The sequence below is a fragment of the Alexandromys fortis genome, unplaced genomic scaffold, assembly GCF_014885135.2.
Source record: "Alexandromys fortis isolate MF-2015 unplaced genomic scaffold, M_Fortis_MF-2015_v1.1 scaffold_85, whole genome shotgun sequence".
Taxonomy (NCBI): domain Eukaryota; kingdom Metazoa; phylum Chordata; class Mammalia; order Rodentia; family Cricetidae; genus Alexandromys; species Alexandromys fortis.
The window spans coordinates 6,384,618-6,406,423 of NW_026067975.1; positions in this window are offsets into that span (position 1 = coordinate 6,384,618).

The following is a 21,806-nucleotide window of genomic DNA, read 5'->3' on the forward strand; positions in this document are numbered from 1 at the left end:
TGTGTTTCTAAAGTAACCAAAGCCTGTCTTTTCTGTAATTATAACATTTCAGCCTTTGTGGAATAATTATAAAAATAAATATATTTAAACTTATTTTTACTTTAGTTATTATTATTATTACTAGTGTGTGTGTGTGTGTATGACTGTGTGTGTGAGAGACAGAAAGACAGACAGACCAACAGACAGACAGACACACAGTGGGAGAGAGTACAGGTACGCAGCATGCCATGAGCCACAGGAACAATGCCGATATGGACGTCAGGTGACAACTTTGGGAGCATGTTCTCTACTTCCACCATGGGTTCAAGGGAGCATAATTTTCTTGCTTGCTTTTAGTTCAGCTAAAATAAAATCTCGCTATAAACTTTCTATTCACATAAGCGTACTTTATAAATATTACTGTTAGCTTTTAATTTACAACTGCAATGATTTGTAATTGCAATAACATAATCATCAATATAATGATAATTATTTTAAAGAGATTTTTAATGATAAAATTTAAGTACCAAATACTGGCCTTTCATAGTCAATGGTTACTAGGCAACACATTGTTTTTTTAACATTCCCAGAAGCATAAAAGCCTTTGAAGCCAGATGCTAGTGATGCAAGCCCTTAATACCATCACTAAGGCCAAGACAAGTGAAACTCTTCGAGTTTGAGGCCAGCCTGGTCTACAAAGTAAAGAGAGTTCAGAACAGGCACCCAGGGCTTTTACACAGAGATTCACTCCTCCAAAAAAAAAAGCCTTTAGAAAAGAGCTAGCCAATATAGATGAGGACAGGTTTTATTATATATGGAGCCATATATCTATGTTTTTATACTTATTTAGAAATCTGAGTTCTATATTGGAGGAAATTTCCTTGACAAAACATATTTGTATATTAATTGCAAAATGAAAACTATAAAAACATTAAAATTCTACCTAACACTTTAGGTATTAGTAAAGATTGGAAAATTAAACATTATATAAGACACTAAATGAATTTCTTAATTTCCACATTGTTCTATCCATAAGAATTAAAGATATGTTAAAAATATGAGAGAAATTTATGCAAATTACTCCACAAAGTTTACTCAACAAATCCTAAAATTGGATTATGCTATTGTTTTATAAATAGCAATAAAATACTTTGATAAAAACTGCATTTCCATATCTAGTAAGATGGTTATGTGTTTCTTTCATTCAGTTTGTCCATGTATTGTATTACATTTACTGATTTTTATATGTTGAACAAACCATCCCTGCATCTCTGGGATGAAGTCTAATTGATCATGATGGATAATGTTCTTGATGTGTTTTTGAAGTTGGTATGCAAATATTTTATTGAGTGTTTTTACATCTATGTGTATAATGAAAATTGGTCTGCAATTCTCTTTCTTTATTGAGACTTTATGTGGTCTGGGAATCAAGGTATCTGTGGACTCATAAAATGCATTGGGCAAGATGCCTTCTATTTATATTTTGTGAAGAAATTTGAGGAGTACTGGCATTAAATATTATTTGAAGGTCTGGTAGAATTCTGTGCTGAAACTACCTGATCTTGGGCTTTGTTTTGGTTGGGACATTTTAATGACTGCTTCTTTTTTCCTAGAAGTTATAGGCCCATTCTAATTGTTTATCTGATCTTGATTTAACTTTGTTAAGTGTTCCCTGTCAAGAAATTTATCCATTTATTTTACATTTTCCAATTTGTTGAAGTATGGGATTTTAAATTATGCTCTTGTGATTCTTTGGTTTTCCTTGGTGTCTGCTTTTGTGTCTCCCTTTTCATTTCTGATTTTGTTAATTTAGATATTCTCTCTCTGTTTCATAGTTATTTTGTATAAAGGTTTGTCTATCTTGTTGATTTTCTGAAAGAACCAATTCTTTTTGTTTTTCTCTTTGCTTCGTTTTCTTGATTTCAGCCTTAAGTTTGATTATCTCTTGCCATCTACTACTCTTGAGTGTGACTCTTCTTTTTGTTCTAGAACTTTAGGTATGCTGCTAAGTTGCCAGTATAGAAAAGAAGAAGAGGGTGTGGGGAGAGATGGCTGGAATTGGGAAAGGCACTTAGGGGATGTTGGGAAAACCCAGTGCAGTAGAAACGTCCTGGAATCTCTGAAGGTGATTCCTCATGAGGACTCCTTGTAATGGGAATAAGGAATCTCAATTAGCCATCTCTTGTAGCCAATCAAGGTTTCCATTTGTAAAACTGGGTTGTACTCCATTGAGTTATTGGCCAAGGGGTTCTCATAGAAATCTCCAAACAACCCAACTTGATGCTGTGCCAAAAGGTTGCTCTCCAAACACTGACAGCAGGGCCGAATTGCAGAGGATCACATCTGCACATCTCATTGAATGCAGAAAGGTGGACCTCTGCCTGCATAGATCTGTCACCTCTGTGTTCTAGTCTCTGTGGTATAGAAAGGCATTCTACATGTTATATAAACAGGAACCTGGAGCTAGCACAATTAATAAAAACCCAGAGGCATATATTGGGGTTCAATCTGAAGGTCCAAAAAGCAAACAGCCAGCCACTGGCTCTTACCTCTACGTCAGTCCAAAATGGCAATCCTGCCTCCAGGAATCCTCAGAATGAGACTGAGTCTGAGTGCTGTCTCCTCCTGTCTTATATTCCTTTTTAGTGCTGGGATTAAAGGCATGTACCACTACTGCCTGGTTTCTATGGCAAACTAGTGTGGCCCCTGGGATTAAGGGTGTGTGTCACTACTGCCTGGTCTGTAAGGCTGACCAGGATGACTTCTTCACGCTTTGATCTTCAGGGAAGCTTTATTTATTAAAATACAAATGAAATATCACTACACCCAGACGCCAGCCCAGCCACAAAACATTCAACAAACCATCTATCCTACCAGTAAGATTTGCTGGAGCAGTGATATTGTAGACTTTGTGGAAGTGACCAACCAATATCTGGTTTAGCTTGAGGCCAATGCTATGAAAGGGAACCAATGTCTGACACTGCCTGAATGGCCAGGAACTGGTGATGAAATAGCCCAGAGACCTAGGGTAGAACCAAAAATAAATAGGAAAAAAAATCAATGAAATGATTCCTGCTAAAAAAAATCTACTAAACTCATAGATCTGTGTCTTGTTCTGTCATGATAAGAGAGGCTTCCTTTTGTAGAAGACAGAAGCAGGTACAGAGACCCACAGCCAGATATTATACAGAAAGAAAGTCCAAATTTGATGTCTCCTTTGGGTCCCTCCCCTCCACGATTGTGTGATCGTGTGGAAGAGGGGGAGGTAAGATTGTAGGAGTCATAGAGAATGGAGGATACCAGGAGAACATGGCCCACTGAATAAACTAAGGAGGGCTTCAGCAAACAAATGGGAAGGAGTACACCAAAGTAGAAAGGCAGAAGCCTCCTGGTAGAGTCTAGGAGGCAGAGGAAGAAGGGAGACAAATATCATTCACAAAAATAAGATGCTAGCATAGAATGAAATACAAGCTGACTGGTATGTGAATGGCTCCAGCTTTCTGGCTTACAACTTTTAACACATTTGAAATGTGCTAGAAGATAATTGTATTTTTTGTTTTTGTTTTTTGAGACAGGGTTTCTCTGTGGCTTTGGAGCCTGTCCTGGAACCAGCTCTTGTAGACAAGGCTGGCCTCGAACTCATAGAGATCCTCCTGCCTCTGCCTCCCGAGTGCTGGGATTAAAGGCGTGCGCCACCACCACCCGGCTAAAGATAATTGTAAATATTCTGGCGAGGCATAGGCTTTTGGACTCTTGGAGAATGAAATGATCCAGAACTCTGGAGGTCCTCTGGATAGGCTTTTCATGGGAGTTTGAACAGCATTTTGACTCACAACTGTGTTAGTGGAGACGCGATGTGCATGACACTTGCAGGTATAAATTACAGGCTCTCTTTGTGGTAACTAAAGCAACCTTTTTTAAATTAAAATTTTTAGTTTTAAACAGCTTTGGGGACATTCAAATAAATACAGCATAAGAGTTTATAATTAGTCTGACATTTCTAGACACAATTAGCTTGCACATTCAAATAGTTGATTTACATATATAAATATCATAGTGTGTGACAATTCATAATCTTCTCCTGAAAAATGCAAGTCCTTCACAAGTCACTCCTGGGTAGATGTTTAATTCTCTTAATAGAACAAAAGACCCACATACACTACTATGGCATTCAGATCTTCTCAATCACCAAACAATACATTTTATTGCCTCTGTATATTATTACCTTAATATATGAATACAAACTTCAGATACTTCACTTAAAAGAAAATGCAGAAACTTAATTATATATGACTTGTTTATTTTACACATTTTCTAACTTTTTATCTTTCTTCACAAAAACATAAATATTTCACTATGTTATTGGGTCTTTTGCAATATAACTGGTTAAGCTATTTGTAAATAAATGTAGAGAAATTGTTTCCACTATGACATTGAAGATATAAAACCAGAATCTAGAGTTTTTATTCAAAGTCTTGAGTATGAATAAATTTGTTCAATGAAATACTTGGAAAAATATGGGCATGATCTTTTTTGTGTTTTCCAACAATTTTGACATTGCTATATATATATATAAATCTTTTTATTAAATATTTTAGAGCTTAACAGCTGATCTAAATGTAAATAAAGCAGGGTAGAGAGTAAAGAGAACCCTTGCACTGAATATTAAAAAAGCTTAACTTCTATAGATGGGTTAAAATTTGCTCTTATGGTAACTGATATATTTTTATTTAAAATTCATATCTTTAAATAACTATTATGTATAACTATTTATTTTCTATTATTTTAAAAAAAGCATTGCTTACATGGATGTAGTTTTATACCACAATATGTTTAAGTTGAATAGATTTAATTTTAGGTCCAGTCAAATGTGTAGTTGTCAAGCATTCAAGACTGAAATATATTGCTTTAACAAATGTTATTTTAGAGCTGCTTGCCTTTTAAATTCTAACACTCTGTATATGTATTTGTCGAGCACCATCAAGGCAGCTATTGTAGCTGGAGGCATTGGCGTGAAGATGACTAAGGGGCTACATCATGTCAAACCCTCAAGCAGGAATTATTGCCTTTCTTGCCTCAGTTCTCAGCTGTATTATGTCACCAAATCACATCACGGTGTAATCAAAGATGAATAAAATATTTTTTTCTTTCCCTTAAATGCTTTTTCTGTCAATTACAATCAAAGGACATGATTTCAGGTCTGTCAGTTTGTGAGGCTTTTTCCTGCTGATGACTAAAGCTGTAATCTGCTAAATATAAAGTGAATCAGAAAAGTCCTCCAATGATTTTGCTATTAAGAATTTTTTTTTCACCCACAGAGGACAAAAAGTAATTGGTCTTTAAAGAATGAAATCAAAGAATTTTAGGGTTTCTTTTTTTTAATGATCCCCTTGGTTTTCTTTCTTTTATGCTTCTTTCCTCCTGCCTTAAATCTAAATCTTCAGTTGAAACACTGGTTGGTTTGTCTAAAAAGTACATGTAGTACTTCAATCAAAACTATATGGCTCTTTGTAAATATTTTATTAGTGCCTTGTCTTCATCCGTTCATAACTTTCTTGCCATATTATTATCAATTATGCCTGTGTGGCATTAATAGTAATTCTGCTGTAACTTCAACTTGTAGACAGGTTTCTTGCTTGATTACATTATTAACCACAATCAAAAAAACATTTTCCTGGAATGATTTTAGCGTGGTAGCTGGGATTGCTTTCTTTGATCTTCGTAGCATTATGTTACAATAGGTGGCTCTTCATTTACACTACAAATGCTGGTGAAAATGAAAGCAGCATCTCTGCTAGCAATGCCTGACAAAGTAGAATACCTGGACCAGCAGTCTTTGCCAGTTGCTTTTACCAATGAAAATAAAACTGTTTATAATAGGGAGAAAGGATGCTTAGAATGCAAACATTTATTTTCCATTGGATGTAGCTTTATGTAACAAGATGAACTTTGGACTTTTTTAACAATTAGATTTCTCTTTGTTTCTATTTTTAATATCCTTGTGTTTGTAAATCAAGGACTCTGTGCATCATACCTGGTATCACACATCTGTGATAATTTCTAGATCTAGTTTCAGGAAAAGTAAGAATCTAGATGCCACATATGCTATCTCAATTCATTACTACAGAATTTCCCATAAGTCTCCCTCATTTCCTTCTCTTTTACCTTACTTCGCTCCTTCTTCATCAGCGAAATGCATAACTCTCTTAACCATCAAGTTATATGTATATATGTTCACATAGATATAGTTATAAGTATAGATAAGGTGAGGGGGCTTCTACTCCTTAGAATAGAAAGAACTCATTAACATTTTCCAGTAATTTGACAGAAACACACAAATGCAATTTTCAGAATGAGAAAAAAGTGAGGAATCAAAACCTTTATGTATTCAGATAAGAAATACAAATATTTAGTGTCATATCTCATTCTGGATGAGGGTAACATTTTAAATATTATGTAAAATGATATCACACAACAGAGAAATAGAATCAAGCTTCCTCTGAGATTAACAAATAAGAGATTGCTCAATGTACTGCCAGACAGAATGAAAAGAAATTTATCCTTGTGACATATGTCCCCAGTCTGAGATCATGAATCAAAGCTGACAGAAATGTAGGTTCTACTTGAACATGCTTTTAAAACACATTGAGGGTCAGAGTTCTGCTAGCAACCAATTGGTTTCAAAGCTAGAGAAATCATACATCACAGTTATAAAAAGGTGTATATGAAAATTGGTACAACCAGTTTAACAAATGAAAAACAAATAACTAGCACGTTTCCTGACAGTGGAAGGCAGTATGCTGTAACTAAGCAAGTCAACTAGCAAGCTTTGCTGAAGCAAAGCAGAGGCCTGAAAAGGCACAGAATTGAGCTTCACACTCCAACACAAATGTCTCCAAAGTGACAGTAGCTTTCTTCTTAAAAATCATTAAATATATAATTAATATTAGAATCCATAGTTGTAGAAAAAGAAATGTTTCCCCATAAGGCTAAAATCTACTTAACAATTACTCATCCTCATTCAACTCAACCTCTTCCTACATAACAAAAAATCTGTACATCAAAATAACTTGTCTCCTTCCAAATTCTTATGTGTTATGTATCCACTTGCACAAAATGTTTATTTGAGGTATGATCTCAAACACAATCAGTTTTCATATTGGATTGAAGCCCCATGCTATTCTAAAGACCTCCAGGCAAGTAAAGTTCACAGCAATTTTTGATAACAGTATAAACAAGGACTTTTTCTCTGTTATATTAGACTGAAATAATTTTTTAAATCTTTAATATTTTAATTTATACTTTATATATTCTTTTATAATATATACTTTTATAATAAAGTAAATATTTTAAATACCAGGATCTTGATTTTGTTTTTTTTTTCCTTTCTTAGTTTTTAAGATGAAGAATTTCCACTGACCAAACTAGCTTGAAACGTGCAATCCCCTCTCCAAGTATCTTAAGTAGTAGAATTAAAATCAGTGTGTACCACCATGAACAGTTTTAGAAGCAAGACTCTCAACAAACTATCCGAAGTTTTTGGGAATCAGCACAGTAAGCCAAATATAAAGAGAAACTAGAATTTATCTGATAAGCTTACAGAAATGTATACTTTTAAATATTACTTGCCTTTTCTTAAATGTTTTATGTAATCTGTATTGTCAAAACTTTTGTCCTTACACAAATGCCTACATGTTTTTTTCACCAGAACATGTAATCACATGCTTTCCAACGCTTTATTTCAGTCAGGAAAATGACCTTTCTAAACTCCCTTGTGTGTTCCAGCCAGGTGGCCCATGACCAGAAACAACATAAGAGAGGATTACAAACTCTCTGAGTCCAACAAGCAGAGGAGATCATAAACAACCTGTTGAGGCACTGTAGAGTCTCATTTGAGGCAAGAGGCTTTAGACTATTCTATTTTGCCTAATATTTTGTACATGAAATTATTTTAAATCTTTAAAAAGTTAATTTTGTCCAAGTACAAATATCTGTGACATCATCATCTTACAATCTATTTTTAATCAGCAAACAATGATGATTTAAATGGCAGAAATAACGCATTGGTTTCCCACTTGTGCTTCATGTCTACTGAGACAGTCTCCAGAGGTTTTTCTCGGTGTTGGTCTCACTTGAGAACTAAGGTTCTTCCATCTGGAACATTCCTGGTCACTTAGCAATGGGAAAACACTATAAAAATAACGCGCTATCTATTAAAGATTTCTGCCATGCATTCATGAAACAAAACAATTGTATCAATAATGCAAACACATTTGAATCATTTTGAATCAAAAAATAATGGAAGCAGTTCTTTTATGAAGCATATTCAGTGTGTAAAAATGTTATTTCTTCATAGACATGAAGATACTACAGTGTAATTTTGCAGTAGGATCCATGGATATTGTTTGCAGTGCTAATTTGTCCTTGATTCATTGTACTTCTCTTTTTTAACCCAAATATCACCCACAGTTTTATATCAAATTTTCAAAATATTGTCATCCAAATAATAATGCATATGATCCATTTTCAAAGAAACCATAACTTTATTAGCCAAGAAAATGACTTTATACATGTACACTGTGGTTCCAGTAAGTTTTATCACACCAAAATCGGTCTCTCGGTGGCAGCTGCAGCTGCCCAGTGATCCCATGGCGAGAATGCCACAATCACAGCCACTTCGCTGCATTACCTATGATACTGCTGCCTGTCCTCTAACGAGCTCAACCACAGAACCAGCACACTAGACCAAAGGACTATAGTAGTCCAAAGGACTGATGTATTAATAAAGTATAAGTCATCTAGCAGACATAGAGGTTAGTGGAAAATGGGTGAATGAAATAATTAGCTTAAAATGAATTTTTCCATAAACAGAAATTGCCAAAGTTGGCAGCTGTGGGGGCATAAAGTGGGCGTTCTAATTAGTCTGTGCATCATAACAAAACAAGTTCTCTGAATTTTACACTTGCCAATTTTTTTTTTGCTTGGATTGATAGAAAACACATCAAAATAGCACGTTCTCTATACAGAGCAATATTTGTGCTGACAGGTGGGGTGGCAGTGAGAAAGCAGCTCTGGAAGGAATGCACCCTGTGTTTCTAAATGCCCTGTGGCGTGCCTGAAATCCTCACTATTGCAGCTAATTCCTATTCTACGCACGAGCAGGCAGACCTCATGGAGCATGCTTCCCTCAACTCAGTAAATGCAGCTACATTAACAAAAATATTTCAGAACAGCCAATAATTATGAAAGTGTTACTTCCCATTGCATAACTATTTAATAAACCATATACGATACATCTGTTATTTGGCCACAGAGACCCTCTTCGCACTGTACCATATGGCTAATGGCTTCGATTACACATCACACCATACCGTGTCTTCCTTATCATCATACCGCATTGGATACAGACTCCGTTTGTGGCTAATGTGTGTGTTGCCCTTTCCGTGCATGTTTATTTTATGAGGTGGTGATATCTGCTTTAGATGTTGATTCCAAAATGATAAACTACTATTCTTCTATCCTACCAAGTAAACCAACTCATTATAAACTTTTCAAGATGAATTTTATGGGATAGATATATGATAGGTAGGTAGGTAGGTAGATAGATAGATAGATAGATAGATAGATAGATAGATAGATAGATAGATGTGTGTATTACCTTTTTACAAGTTAAAACTCAAAACTCTAGCCTTTTGCATTTCAATTCTTGTCAGCAAAAGGAGTTTCAGAAACTAAAAGAAATGATATGTAGACATTACTTAAAATGTTTAGATGAAAGATTTCCTGTTTTTCACAGGGTCACAAAAAGGCTCAGGAAGGCTCATTTTCAGTGTCAAAACTACCTTCCACATTCAGTCTCGCCCAAGTATGTCTGTGAGCATCTCACAGCAACCTCCTACTGAGGATCAGCACATGTTGGAATATTCTGGACACGTGGATTCAGCATATTGTTTTTCTAAGTGAACGCTAATTGAGTAATGAGTTTGGAGGGATTAAAGATTTGAGGGGAAAGGGAAAAGGGGTTAACTGAAATACTACTAAAATAATTTATTCATTTACTTTTATAAAATAAATATTTAGCCAATTTATTTAGATTTAACAAGCATCTAATCTGTTTTTCTGTTTTGTTTTGAACTTTACAGACCAGATGTTTTGGCACTGGTATTAAGTGCTAAAATGACTTGGATGGATTAGATGAGCTCACGCCTGGGAATACGAAGACTAGCCATCAGGTCTGAGCAACAACAAAAACATGCAATGTGAAGAGCACATGATTAGCATCACGCTCTACACAGAATGAAAGGAAATGTGAGAAAATATATTTGTTTTCTTGGGAGTTTTTGAAAATGATGAACTCGCAATTTTGTGGGAGGAAAAACCTAGTTGACAAATTTTCTGTTTCTAAACATTGAGAATGCTACAAGTTAGAAAAAAAAATGTTTACCCTCTTTGAATTTAATCAAATTTGTTGATGGCAGAAATTAGTGTAGCTCGCGCTCAGCAATCGTGGTGATTGCTCCCACTGCTCTAGGGTTTAGAGAAGTGAAGAAACCACATGCTCATTCACATTCCCATCTGCATCATTTTATAAATGTGACTTCAACTGCCTTTCAAGGATAAACAGAATAAATGAACACGATTGTATTAGTCAAAGAGAAATCACTTAATAATTTCATTTAATAGTGATACAAGTTTGGGTGCTATTGTTTAAAATACAGACATCATATTCATACAAATTCACATATTAAACCTTAAGATTAGGTGAGCCTTTTAGGTAACAAAGCAGGTTTGTAGAAGGCTAGTGTCAATTTCCAGATTTAACAGATTTTTTTTTTTACTTTGTGTTAAACAACCTATTTGTTCAATAAAATTTTGTGTTTCCTGAAGCTCAAATATATCCAGAATTTTTGAGCATGCAACAAAGGAAACATAGTTTGGTCTCAGCTTAAAATAAATGGGAGAGTAATTGTTAGTGTTCTTTTTTAAAGAACAAAACATCATAAAGAACACTGATACTACATAACCATCCAAACGAGCAACTAAAGAAGCTTTTATTTCTCTCACAACTAATTTAACCTACTTATATAGTGATCTGAAATGAAAAACATACATACATCTCTTCTGAAACTCATTTGTTGACCAATATATTTGCTTTTCTTCACTTATGGGTAGACAGTTAAGGTATGATTTATTAATACAATGAAGTTTTAGTGTCTTTTTAATTTGTTGTTAGTCTGACTGTAAATAGGTGTGTGTGTGTTTGGTTTTTATTTGTTGTCTTAACTCTTAGGTAGCCTGTAATGAAAATAAGATGGGCAAGTGTCAAGTTCATCCCTGAATTTTAATGCAAAGAAAAAAGAAAGAAAGAAAGAAAGAAAGAAAGAAAGAAAGGAAGGAAGGAAGGAAGGAAGGAAGGAAGGAAGGAAGGAAGGAAGGAAGGAAGGAAGGNAAGGAAGGAAGGAAGGAAGGAAGGAAGGAAGGAAGGAAGGAAGGAAGGAAGGAAGGAAGGAAGGAAGGAAGAAAGAAAGAAAGAAAGAAAGAAAGAAAGAAAGAGAAAGAAAGAAAGAAAGAAAGAAAATCTTGGGTTGCTTCCCTTTTTCTGAGTAAGCAAAAAAAATCCTTAACAAAAATCCTGTGGCACATGAAAAAAAAGGGGGGGCAGGAGATTTGTCATCAGGGATTGTTAGTGTGCTCTAATTTCTCTGCCTCACAGAAACTAAGGATGAGATTTTCACTACATTTATAGAAGTGCCCAGCTGATTTAACTACCCTGGATCCTTGCCACTTCACTGAGCTACCGCTTAAAATCTGTAAGGTCTGCCTTGTTGGTACCATGTGATTTTATCAGACCCAATCCTACAGTGATATGGCGTATGCAAGGGCACCAGGATACCCACAGTAAATAAGTTGTTTCAATGCACCTAATAGTACCCTGGTGCACAGAAAGTGTTAATTTCCTTCACATGAATGGACACTCTACTTGCACACAGCAGTTTACCCACCCAGGCTCGCCATAGGACTGGCCCATTACTATTAAGGTTGCTGCCTTTGTTCTCTGTCACAATGGGGCCTGGCTCTGTTACACCATTGTCAGACCTACCGCTTACGGTTCAGTTCAGTGATATCAAGAACTTTTTTGTTTTTTGGCCAAGATATAGCTATGACTGATTTCGATGAGAAAAGTCTTAAATTCCCATTGCAGGAGAAGTTGAAACCGTTTTGCATGGTGGTTTCTGATACTTCTAAGTTCCTTGGACATTTCCAGTAAACGGTACCTCCAGAAAGAATCAGCCTGACAATGCTAAACTCTCCTGAATACTGTACACAAACACATAAAGCAAAAACTACTGAGTGGTAATTGCTTGTTAATAAGTTTTTTTCTAATTGACCTACTCTAGTTTGGGGTATTCCTGTTATCTTTTGCTTGTTTTATATAGAGGCCCTGCTGTGATATTGCTGCAGTGAACCCAAGACAAGGAAAACACGGAGTCTGGATGCCTATAAACTAACACAGGGGGCACTTCCCTCTCCTGTGAATTTTGTTCTTTGTAAAGGAACTGAGAGGCTTTTGAAAAAGAGATTAGAAAAATCAAAGTAGCAATGGGAGAACCTTTATCCATATGGCTTATCACATACCTTGGAAACCATAAAAAAAACTATCTCAGTCACATAATTGATACATTTTAGTTTTACATCTTTTATGTGGGATTCTACACTGAATGCTGTGAATACCATTGGTTAATAAAGAAGCTGCTTTGGGCCTATTGCAGCACAGAATAGGGCAAGGCAGGAATTCCAAACAGACAGAGGAGAAAAGAAGGCAGAGTCAGGGAGAAGCCATGTAGCTGCCACAAGAGACAGATGCAGGACGCTGGACAGAACCTTACCAGTAAGCCCCAACCATGTGGTCATACACAGATTAATAGATATGGGTTAATTTAAAATGTAAGAGCTAGCTAGAACTGTGCATAATTTAAAAGGTTAAACAGTGTTTTAATTAATATAGTTTATGTGTGATTATATTGGGTCTGGGCGGGCCAGTAAATAAACAAGCAGTCTCTGCCTACACATCTTGAAAATGATATTTCTATATAAAGCTATGATATTCTCTAATGAGTTGTATCAACAATAAATTTTGAGCCTTATGGTGGTGTTAATGTCAGTGTTTGGGGGAAATATGTGTGATCTTTTTTTATACATTTTTTATTGATATTTATTGAACTCTACATTTTTCTCTGCTCTCCTCCCTGCCTCTGAGAGATGGCTAGCCATTAAAGGCCAGGTGTTCTTAAGAATGAACACATAAATGATTAAATTAAACCATGTTATCCTCTCCCAAAAAAATGAGTACAAATAATGTATTAGGAAAGATAACATTTTTCATCCTGTATCAGATCAAATTGTCATTTTATATACAGAGTACTCTACCAGATAATATACAGTACTACATCCTTAAGATTATACTGTATTTTACCTTCATACATAAAACTGTGAGTATTTGTGCTGCACATATAGGTTTATTTATTGGCAAAGAAAGTATAAAATGAAGAAAAGGTATATTCTGTCCAAAGAGCGTGAGATGCCTGGACTGAGGAACACAAGGATGGAAATGGATGAGGTGTGAAAGCAGAACTGTGACATCTGTGCTACGTAAACTCATTCAGAAATCACGTCCGTGAATGGAGTCCCCAAAAGTGTTCTGTACAGGAGCATTCTGCCTAGTTCTATGTCAATTCGAAACAAATTACAGTCATTAGGATAGAGTGAACCTCAGTTGAGAAAATTCCCCCACCAGATTGACCTGTGGGTAAGCCTCTGGTGCATTTTCTTGATTGATGATTGATAGAGGATGGCAAGCTCACTATGGGCCATGACACACCAGGGTACTGGTCCTGGGTTCTATAAGAAAGCAGTTGAACAAGCCATGATGGAGTAACTAATCACCCAGTATTGTTCCAGAGCCTCCACATCATCCCCCGCCTCCAGGTTCCTGCTCTGTTTGTGTCCCCGACCTTTCTGCCTTCAGTGATAAACTTCTAATAGAGAAGTGTAACTGGAAACCCCCCCCAACTGCTTTTGGTTAAGGTGTTTTATAACAACACTAGAAACTCTAACTAAGACAGATAGTAATGCTGTTCAAACTATTACATGGAGGGAAAAGGAGCAGGTACGACCAAATTACACTGCATAAAACTCTCAAAGAGCTAATATAAATTGTAAATAAATAGTAAAATTAAGGATCAGTGATAAAAGCCACAGTAAATATGTTAATATTTCTATACATGTAAGAATAGGCATTCCACATATCCTCTTGTGTCACCTTATATAATTCTTTGGGGCCTTATAGCTTTAAAATTCCATTGTAAAATTTATTTTTAAAATTTGAGAAAATTCAAAGCTGGAGATTTACGAAATTCTTTCAATATTGTGTATAGCACGTTATATACTAGTAAGGGTACATAAAGGAGTGCACTTGTTTATCTAGCCTGAATGTCAGGAGTACGGAACGTGATTTGCTGTGAAGCATTTTGAGCAATTTAAGAAGAAAATATAATTGGATCCATCAAGAAGTATCAATGGACCAAGAAGAACCCCAGATCACAAGAGAGTCTCCAATATAGAACTAGATGTAGGAAATGGAAAATAATGTCTACCTTTCTTGGCTACTGTTTATGATATCAAGTGATTTCAAATTTCTTGCACATTAAAAATTCAAAATATTATTTTATAACTATTTTGACTTTCAAGAGATAAAACTTAAACATTAATTGATACTAATCTAAAATGGAAAGGAATTATGTATTACACCTTTTATAATAGGTAGAAGATGGGCCTCATTCAATGTCTTTTGACATTTGATAATTACTTCTTCTGGTAAGATTACATCTTTCTCCCAAGATTTCTTTTTTATTATAACTTATTGATTGTCATGGAATGTAAGTTTTATTTCTAAATTAAGAAAAAATAAAATTGTTTACATACCAAGCTGAAAATAAAGCTTCTATCATGACCTAATCTTTATCAGAAAACCACTCCCTACACATTGTTCATGTCAGGTAAAGGCACATTAATATGATTCAAGTCTGTGAGTACAGACAGAAAATGTGGTGATTCGAACAAGAATGGGTTCATCATATATTTGAATATTTTGTTCCCAGCTAGTATAAATATTTGAGAAGAATTAGGAGGTGTGGCCTTGCTGGAGAAAGTGTCTCACTAGAGGTTGACTTTGAGGTTGAAAGTCCACACCAGGCCAGTCTCAGTCTCTTCTTGTTTGCTCTCTGCAGATCAGGATGTGAGATCTTAGCTTTGCTCCAGGACAATGACTGCCTGCCTACTGCTATGTTTTCTACCATGATGGTCACGTGCTAACTCTCAGAACCTGTAAGTAAATCCCTAATTAAATGCTTTCTTTGTAAAGTTGCCTTGGCTGTTGGTATCTTTTAACAGCAACAGAACAGTAACTAAGATAGAAAGGATTTTTAAAATTATAAGCATTTGGTCTGACAGAGAAAACTAAGTCCAGAAATGGGAAGGCATTGCCTCAAGTAAAATGATGAAAGAGTCAATATGTAAGCACAGAAGAATAAAGACTCATCGGTGATCGAGTACATACTTTTTTTTTTTCTGGAGTTACAATGACCTAGGTCCAGATTTAGAACCAGGTGCAGATCCTATCCACTGATAAGCACGCCGTACACAAAAAGGTCGCCACAAATAGTAGCTTTGGGTCTAAAATTAAATGTCAAGAACAAGCCAAAGGTGAGTGATTGTAGTATTTGTCTACACATATGACTAAGGAGGTGATGAGAAATAAAACCTAGTCAGACTAAATGATGGCACTCTTATGCATCAACTGGAATCTACCATGATGCTTAGACACTTGGTCCCACTTCAGTCCCAGTGTCTCTGTGAGGGTGATTGGGGATGAGTTTTCCTTTTAAACCTATGGATATGTAAATAAAAAGCTTCCTCTTATCAGCATAAGTGGACCTCAATCACCGGCTTTAACAGCACAAGGATTCCATCATTAAGAAAGAAGGAACTTCACAGTCAGGCTGCAACTTTCCTGCCCATCCAGCCCACACCTCTTTGGTTATGTTAATAATGTCCTTAAATGCTTACTCCTTTCTCATCTTCCCTCATTCATTTCTTCCATTATTCTCTTACTCTCCTTCACTTTCCTTCTCTCCCTATCACCCCATTTCTTCTTCCTGTATTTCCTTTTCCTGTCTACATATAGACATTTAAGACTAATCTCCAGGTGTAAGAAATCATTGAGGCCTTGGTTCCAGGACCTACAGTAAACTAATACACACACACACACACACACACACACACACACACCACACACACCACACACACACACATTTATATGTGCTCGATTTCCTTACATAAAATGATATGATACCCCCAATGAACTTTTTTGTCTTTGAGCCAACTTTGTAGTGTAAGTTTCTTCCTCCCTGTTCCACACTTCCGTCTCTACCCTTCCTCCATCTGCGTGCTTGGATCCAGATCCACAGCCCAGTGGACCCTCTTTGTTCCAGAGTTCCCTCTAATGAGCCATTTTCCCAAGTGCTGCACCTGGTAAAGGGCAGGACCAGCTCCCTCTCCAACTGGAGGTGGTAGGGATGAAGGGGGAGGGTATCTTTCCCTTGTTCCCACCACCATAGTGGGTGAGCCAGCCAGAGAATGTGAGCCTAAGAGAAAAACCTGTCCTTAAGGTCATAAGAGTGGGAGAACTATCCCTGCTCCTCACAATACCTAACAAGAAAATCCAAGGGAAAGTCTGACAAAAAAAAGAAGCCAGGCTTCTTCAAAAAGAAGACAGGCTATCAGGACTCAAACACAGAGTGTGGGATCTAGGCCAAATAAGCAAAGAATGTAAAAAAAAAAAAATTAAAATCACAGGAAAGGAACAAGCAAGAAGTGTGAGACAACATGAAAAGAAAAAATTCAATCTTTAGGTGTGCATTAAGTAGAAAACGACAAGATCTCCTGAGTAAATTGGGAGCAAAGGAACCTTGGGGGAGGGGAGCGGCAGGGAGGGAAGCAGAGAAAAATGTAGAGCTCAATAAAAATCAATAAAAAAAAGAAAAAGAAGTCCATGGGTCAGATTTTATACAAGATCATCAAATGAAACTTCCCCAAACTAAAGACAGAAACATCCATATAGATACAAGAAGCACACAGAAACACACCTAAACAAAACAGAAAAAGAAAGTCTTCAAGGTATAGTATATTTAAAACACTAAATATATAAAATGAAGAAAATATTTTGATAGCTGGAAGGACAAAAAAAGCAAGCCACATATAAACCCATCAGAACAACAGCTGATTTCTCAGTGGAATCTCAGAAAGCCAAAAGATCCTAGAACTATGCAAACCTGGTTCAAATAGACTACTAACCTTACCCAGCAAAACTGTCATAATTGAAAGAGAACATTATTCCTTTTTTTTTCTTTGTTTTTTTCTTGTGTTACAAGCTTTAATTCCAGGGTTTTTTTTTTTTTTTTCTTGAGAAAAAGGCAGGAGGAACTCTGAATTCTAAGCTGTAACATGAACAGCTTGTTTGTGGTTTTTGTCCCACCCAGTTCCCCACAATTGTTTAGCCCCAAAGAAAATCACACATAGGTCTCCGTAAATTATAAGCTGATTGGCCCATTAGCTCTAGCCTCCCACTGGCTAACTCTCACATCTTGATTAACCCATTTTTCTGATCTATATTAGCCATGTGGCTCATTACCTTTTTTCAGTGGGGCAGAACACATCCTGCTGCTTTGGTGGTCTGAGCAACAGTGGGCGGAACCAACTTCCTCCTTCCCAAAATTCTCCTGTTCTCATTACATCATTTCTACTTCCTGTCTGGTTTTCCCACCTATATTTCCTGCCTGGCCAATCAGCGTGTATTTGAAACGTGATTGACAGAATACAGACAATTCTCCCACACCACTAAGCTAGCCAAGCTGTAAACACTAGAAAAATTCAATTGTTCACGTAAATGTCAGGAAATTCCAAAGGAATTAATAAAAGTTTAAAAACATTATAATATATAAAAGTGAGAAAATATTTTAGAATAATCATATATTTTTGCTTTCAAATGAACCATAACTACCAACAAGCTAGGTAAAACTAAGTCTACTGTATTATCTATTAGAAATGCATCTTGATTAAATGAATCCAACAGTAAAGTAGAAAATGTACTAGCTCATTTCATCTAAAAAATACTTATTAAACTGAAATTAATTAACCAAAATTACATCATCTTACACATTGGTTTTTTTCCCCCTATGGAATTGTTACAGACTGTGTCTTGCTGGCTTTAGCATTCTAGGCACTAGGCAATACAGGTAGGCAAATTTATGACATTATTCACCAAATCTTATTTCAAAACTAAAAAACACAAATAATGCAAGAAAAACCTTATATGATCCAAGCAGCTCTAATATTTTCCTATCTATCAAGAAAAGTTAAATAGAACACTGAAATTGGTACTTCAAATAGAGGAGAGGAGTAAGCACATCAAGAGAGTCTAGGCAGAACACAAGTAATTAATGGAACAGCAAGCATGGCTAGGAATGCAAACAAAACAACAAAATGGTTGCAAGCAACACATGGCTTTTAACAATATCTTTAGATATTAGTTGCCTCAGCTCTCTAATCAAGAGACATAATCAAGTTGAGTAGATTAATAACAAATGCCTTTTTGCTACTGAAAAAAATGATATATTTTTAATAAGTATTAGATCAGCCACTTAAAAAGGAATGTTTTCTGAAGGCCATGGACTATAAATACCTTTTCCTTGATCATTTCACATACTACTAAAATCACATATTTATTTGTCTCATGAAATAAACAAAGTCAGTCTGTGTCCAAAAGAATCTATCTTTAAAGGAAGGAACCACCTTAAAGTGAAAGGATAAAAAAATACTCAACAAAAAAGAAAGAATGAATGAATGAATGAATAATGAATAAATTGGGTTATTTAATGATATTCTCATACTTTTCTTAATTTTATTTACCCTGTTCATTTTTTAGCACTCTGTCTCAATAATTTTTAATTATGTGTCCTCAAGTTCACTGATTCTTTGTTTTTGTTTTTGTTTTGTTTTTATCAAGGATGGAGCTGAAACACACTAGTAAACAAAAATTCAAAAGTAAGTGTTCCTTATCCATTCTTCAGTCAAGGGGCTTTAGGTTATTTCCAGGTTCTGGCTATGACAAACAAAGCTGCCATGAACATAGTTGAGCACATGTCCTTGTGGCACTATTGAGCATCCTTTGGATATATACCCAAAAGTGTTATTACTGGGTCTTGAGGAAGGTTGTTTCCTAATTTTCAGAGAAATCACCACACTGACATCCAAAGGAGCTGTACACGCTTTCATTCCCACCAGCAATGCAGAAGTGTTCCCTTTTCTCCACAACCCCTCCAACATAAGTTGTCATCAGTGGTTTTTTTTTTTTTTTTAAATCTTGGCCATTCTTACAGATATAAGATAGAATAAGAGTTGTTTTGATTTGCATTTATCTAATGACTAACATTTTAGTTAAGTATGAACATTTCCTTAAGTATCTTTCAGCCATTTTAGATTTCTCTGTTGAGAGTTCTCTGTTTAGGTTTGTACTCCATTTTTTTTTAAATTGGATTACGTGTTCTTTTGATGATCAATTTCTTGAGTTCTTTGTATATTTTGGAGATCAGACCTCTGTCTGATGTGGGGTTAGTGATGATCTTTTCCTATTCTGTAGGCTGTAGTTTTGCCTTGTTGACCATGTCCTTTGCTTTTCAGAACCTTTTAGTTTCAGGAGGTCTCATTTATTAATTGTATTGTTTCTCTCAGTGTCCGTGCTGCTGGGGTCATATTTAGCAAGTGGTCTCCTGTACCAATGCATTCAAGTGTACTTCCTACTTTCTCTTCTACAAGGCCCAGTGTGGCTGGCTTTATGTTGATGTCTTTGATCCATTTAAACTTGAATTTTGTGCATGGTGATAGATGTGGGTTTATTTTCATTCTTCTACATGTTGATATCCAGTTATGCCATCACCATTAGTTAAACATGCTTTCTGTTTTCCATTTGATATTTTTGCTTTTTTGTCAAAAATCAGGTTTTCAAAGGTTGTGGACTAATATCTGGGTCTTCGATTCGGTTCCATTGGTCCTCCTGTCTGTATATTTCTAAACGGCTTTTGAGAACTTGTATAGCTAGGTTAGAGTTGTGAGGGGTGATTTCTAGAGCTTCCTATTTTTCTATTCTGCTGATGTCACCAGTGTTGCATTTTTTTAACCTTATTTATGGCCAACAAACTTTACTGTCTTCCAAGTGCAAGTCTTAGAATATGCACTAGTAATAAAAACTAATGGTTCAACACTTACATTTTCATCATTGCAATTTTATTGGCTTTTAAACTTCCTAGGCATTGCTATTTCAAGATAATTATGAAATCTTCTACATCTTTTTTCTTCTACATCTTTTTTTAAATTTTAATTTGATTTCAAATGTATGCTCAGAGATTGCCTTAATTTTTAATTTAAAAAATTATTTTATGTATGTGTTTTTTATGCATGTATGTACCCGTACCCTGCAAGTGCCTTGTTTCTATGAATGAAGGTCAGAGGAGGGGTTTGGAACTTCTGGAATTAGAGTTTTGGGTGGTTGCAAACCACAGGTGCTGAGAACCAAACAAATGCTTTTAACTTCTGAGCTACCTCTCTAGTTTCAGATTAGCCTTAATTTATTAAGAGGTAATCATTGGTTTTCAAATATGACTTTTTGAAAGACAAATATTTGTAATAATTTCTAAACACAATATGTTATAACATAAAGCACCAGAATATAACAAATTCAATTTGTCTAATTTCTAATAATAGAGGTAGTTTATGCATCTGAATTAGAAGCAAGATCAAATGAGAGAGAATGCTAATCTCACTTAGGAACCTGGATTCCATATCTAAATAAAGTTGTCATGAAATCTGACACTTTTAGAGACTTTACAATGTGTCTGTTAGTTTGCAATATGACTGTCATTGTAAAGTAATTCTGTTGCTTTACAATAGGATACAAATAGCAACTAAATATAACAACATGAAAAATTCATATTTGAATGACCTTATGATTTTGCTGTCAATGTAACTATCACACCATCTGTCCATTTCATTGTAATCATAATGTAACAAGATTGCATTGGGAAAATGATCATTGTTTGATTTTTTTCTGTGTTTACTTTCCCTTGTCAGTTCATTTTATTGCTATCACTGGAAAGTTCTTTCTAAATCAACTCGGAAGTTCCACTTACTCAAATTTTGTGCACTGCTATTTGCTCCCCTGGCCAAAATCATATGTGTGAGAGAAGAACACCTAATCTAACTAATATCGACCTACTAGACACTACCTCCTAAGAATGTGCAGGCATAATTAGGAAACACTAATTTGACTCTAGGTTTATAACACATTAATTCACTATCTAAGGGATAGCAACATTCAACCACATAATCTGCAATATATCCGACTGTCATTCTAAAACTTAAAACACAGTAAATGCGGGGGAAAGTAAACCAAACAAATATTAGAGAGAAAAATCTGATGGAAGAATTTTAAATCCTTCTGAGGTCCAGGTGAGTTTCCACATTTGGGAGCCATGAAGGCTCACAGTGATCATTACAGGAATGTTTTCGGCTTACTTCCCACTGCCTGCTTAACTGAACTCTTTGAGTTCACTGCATCCCTATTAATGAGCATTTACCACATTCCAGATGAGTAAATAGAATATCTATACATTGAAATCATTGTTTTAAATTGTTGCTTTCATGTAAATACTGAA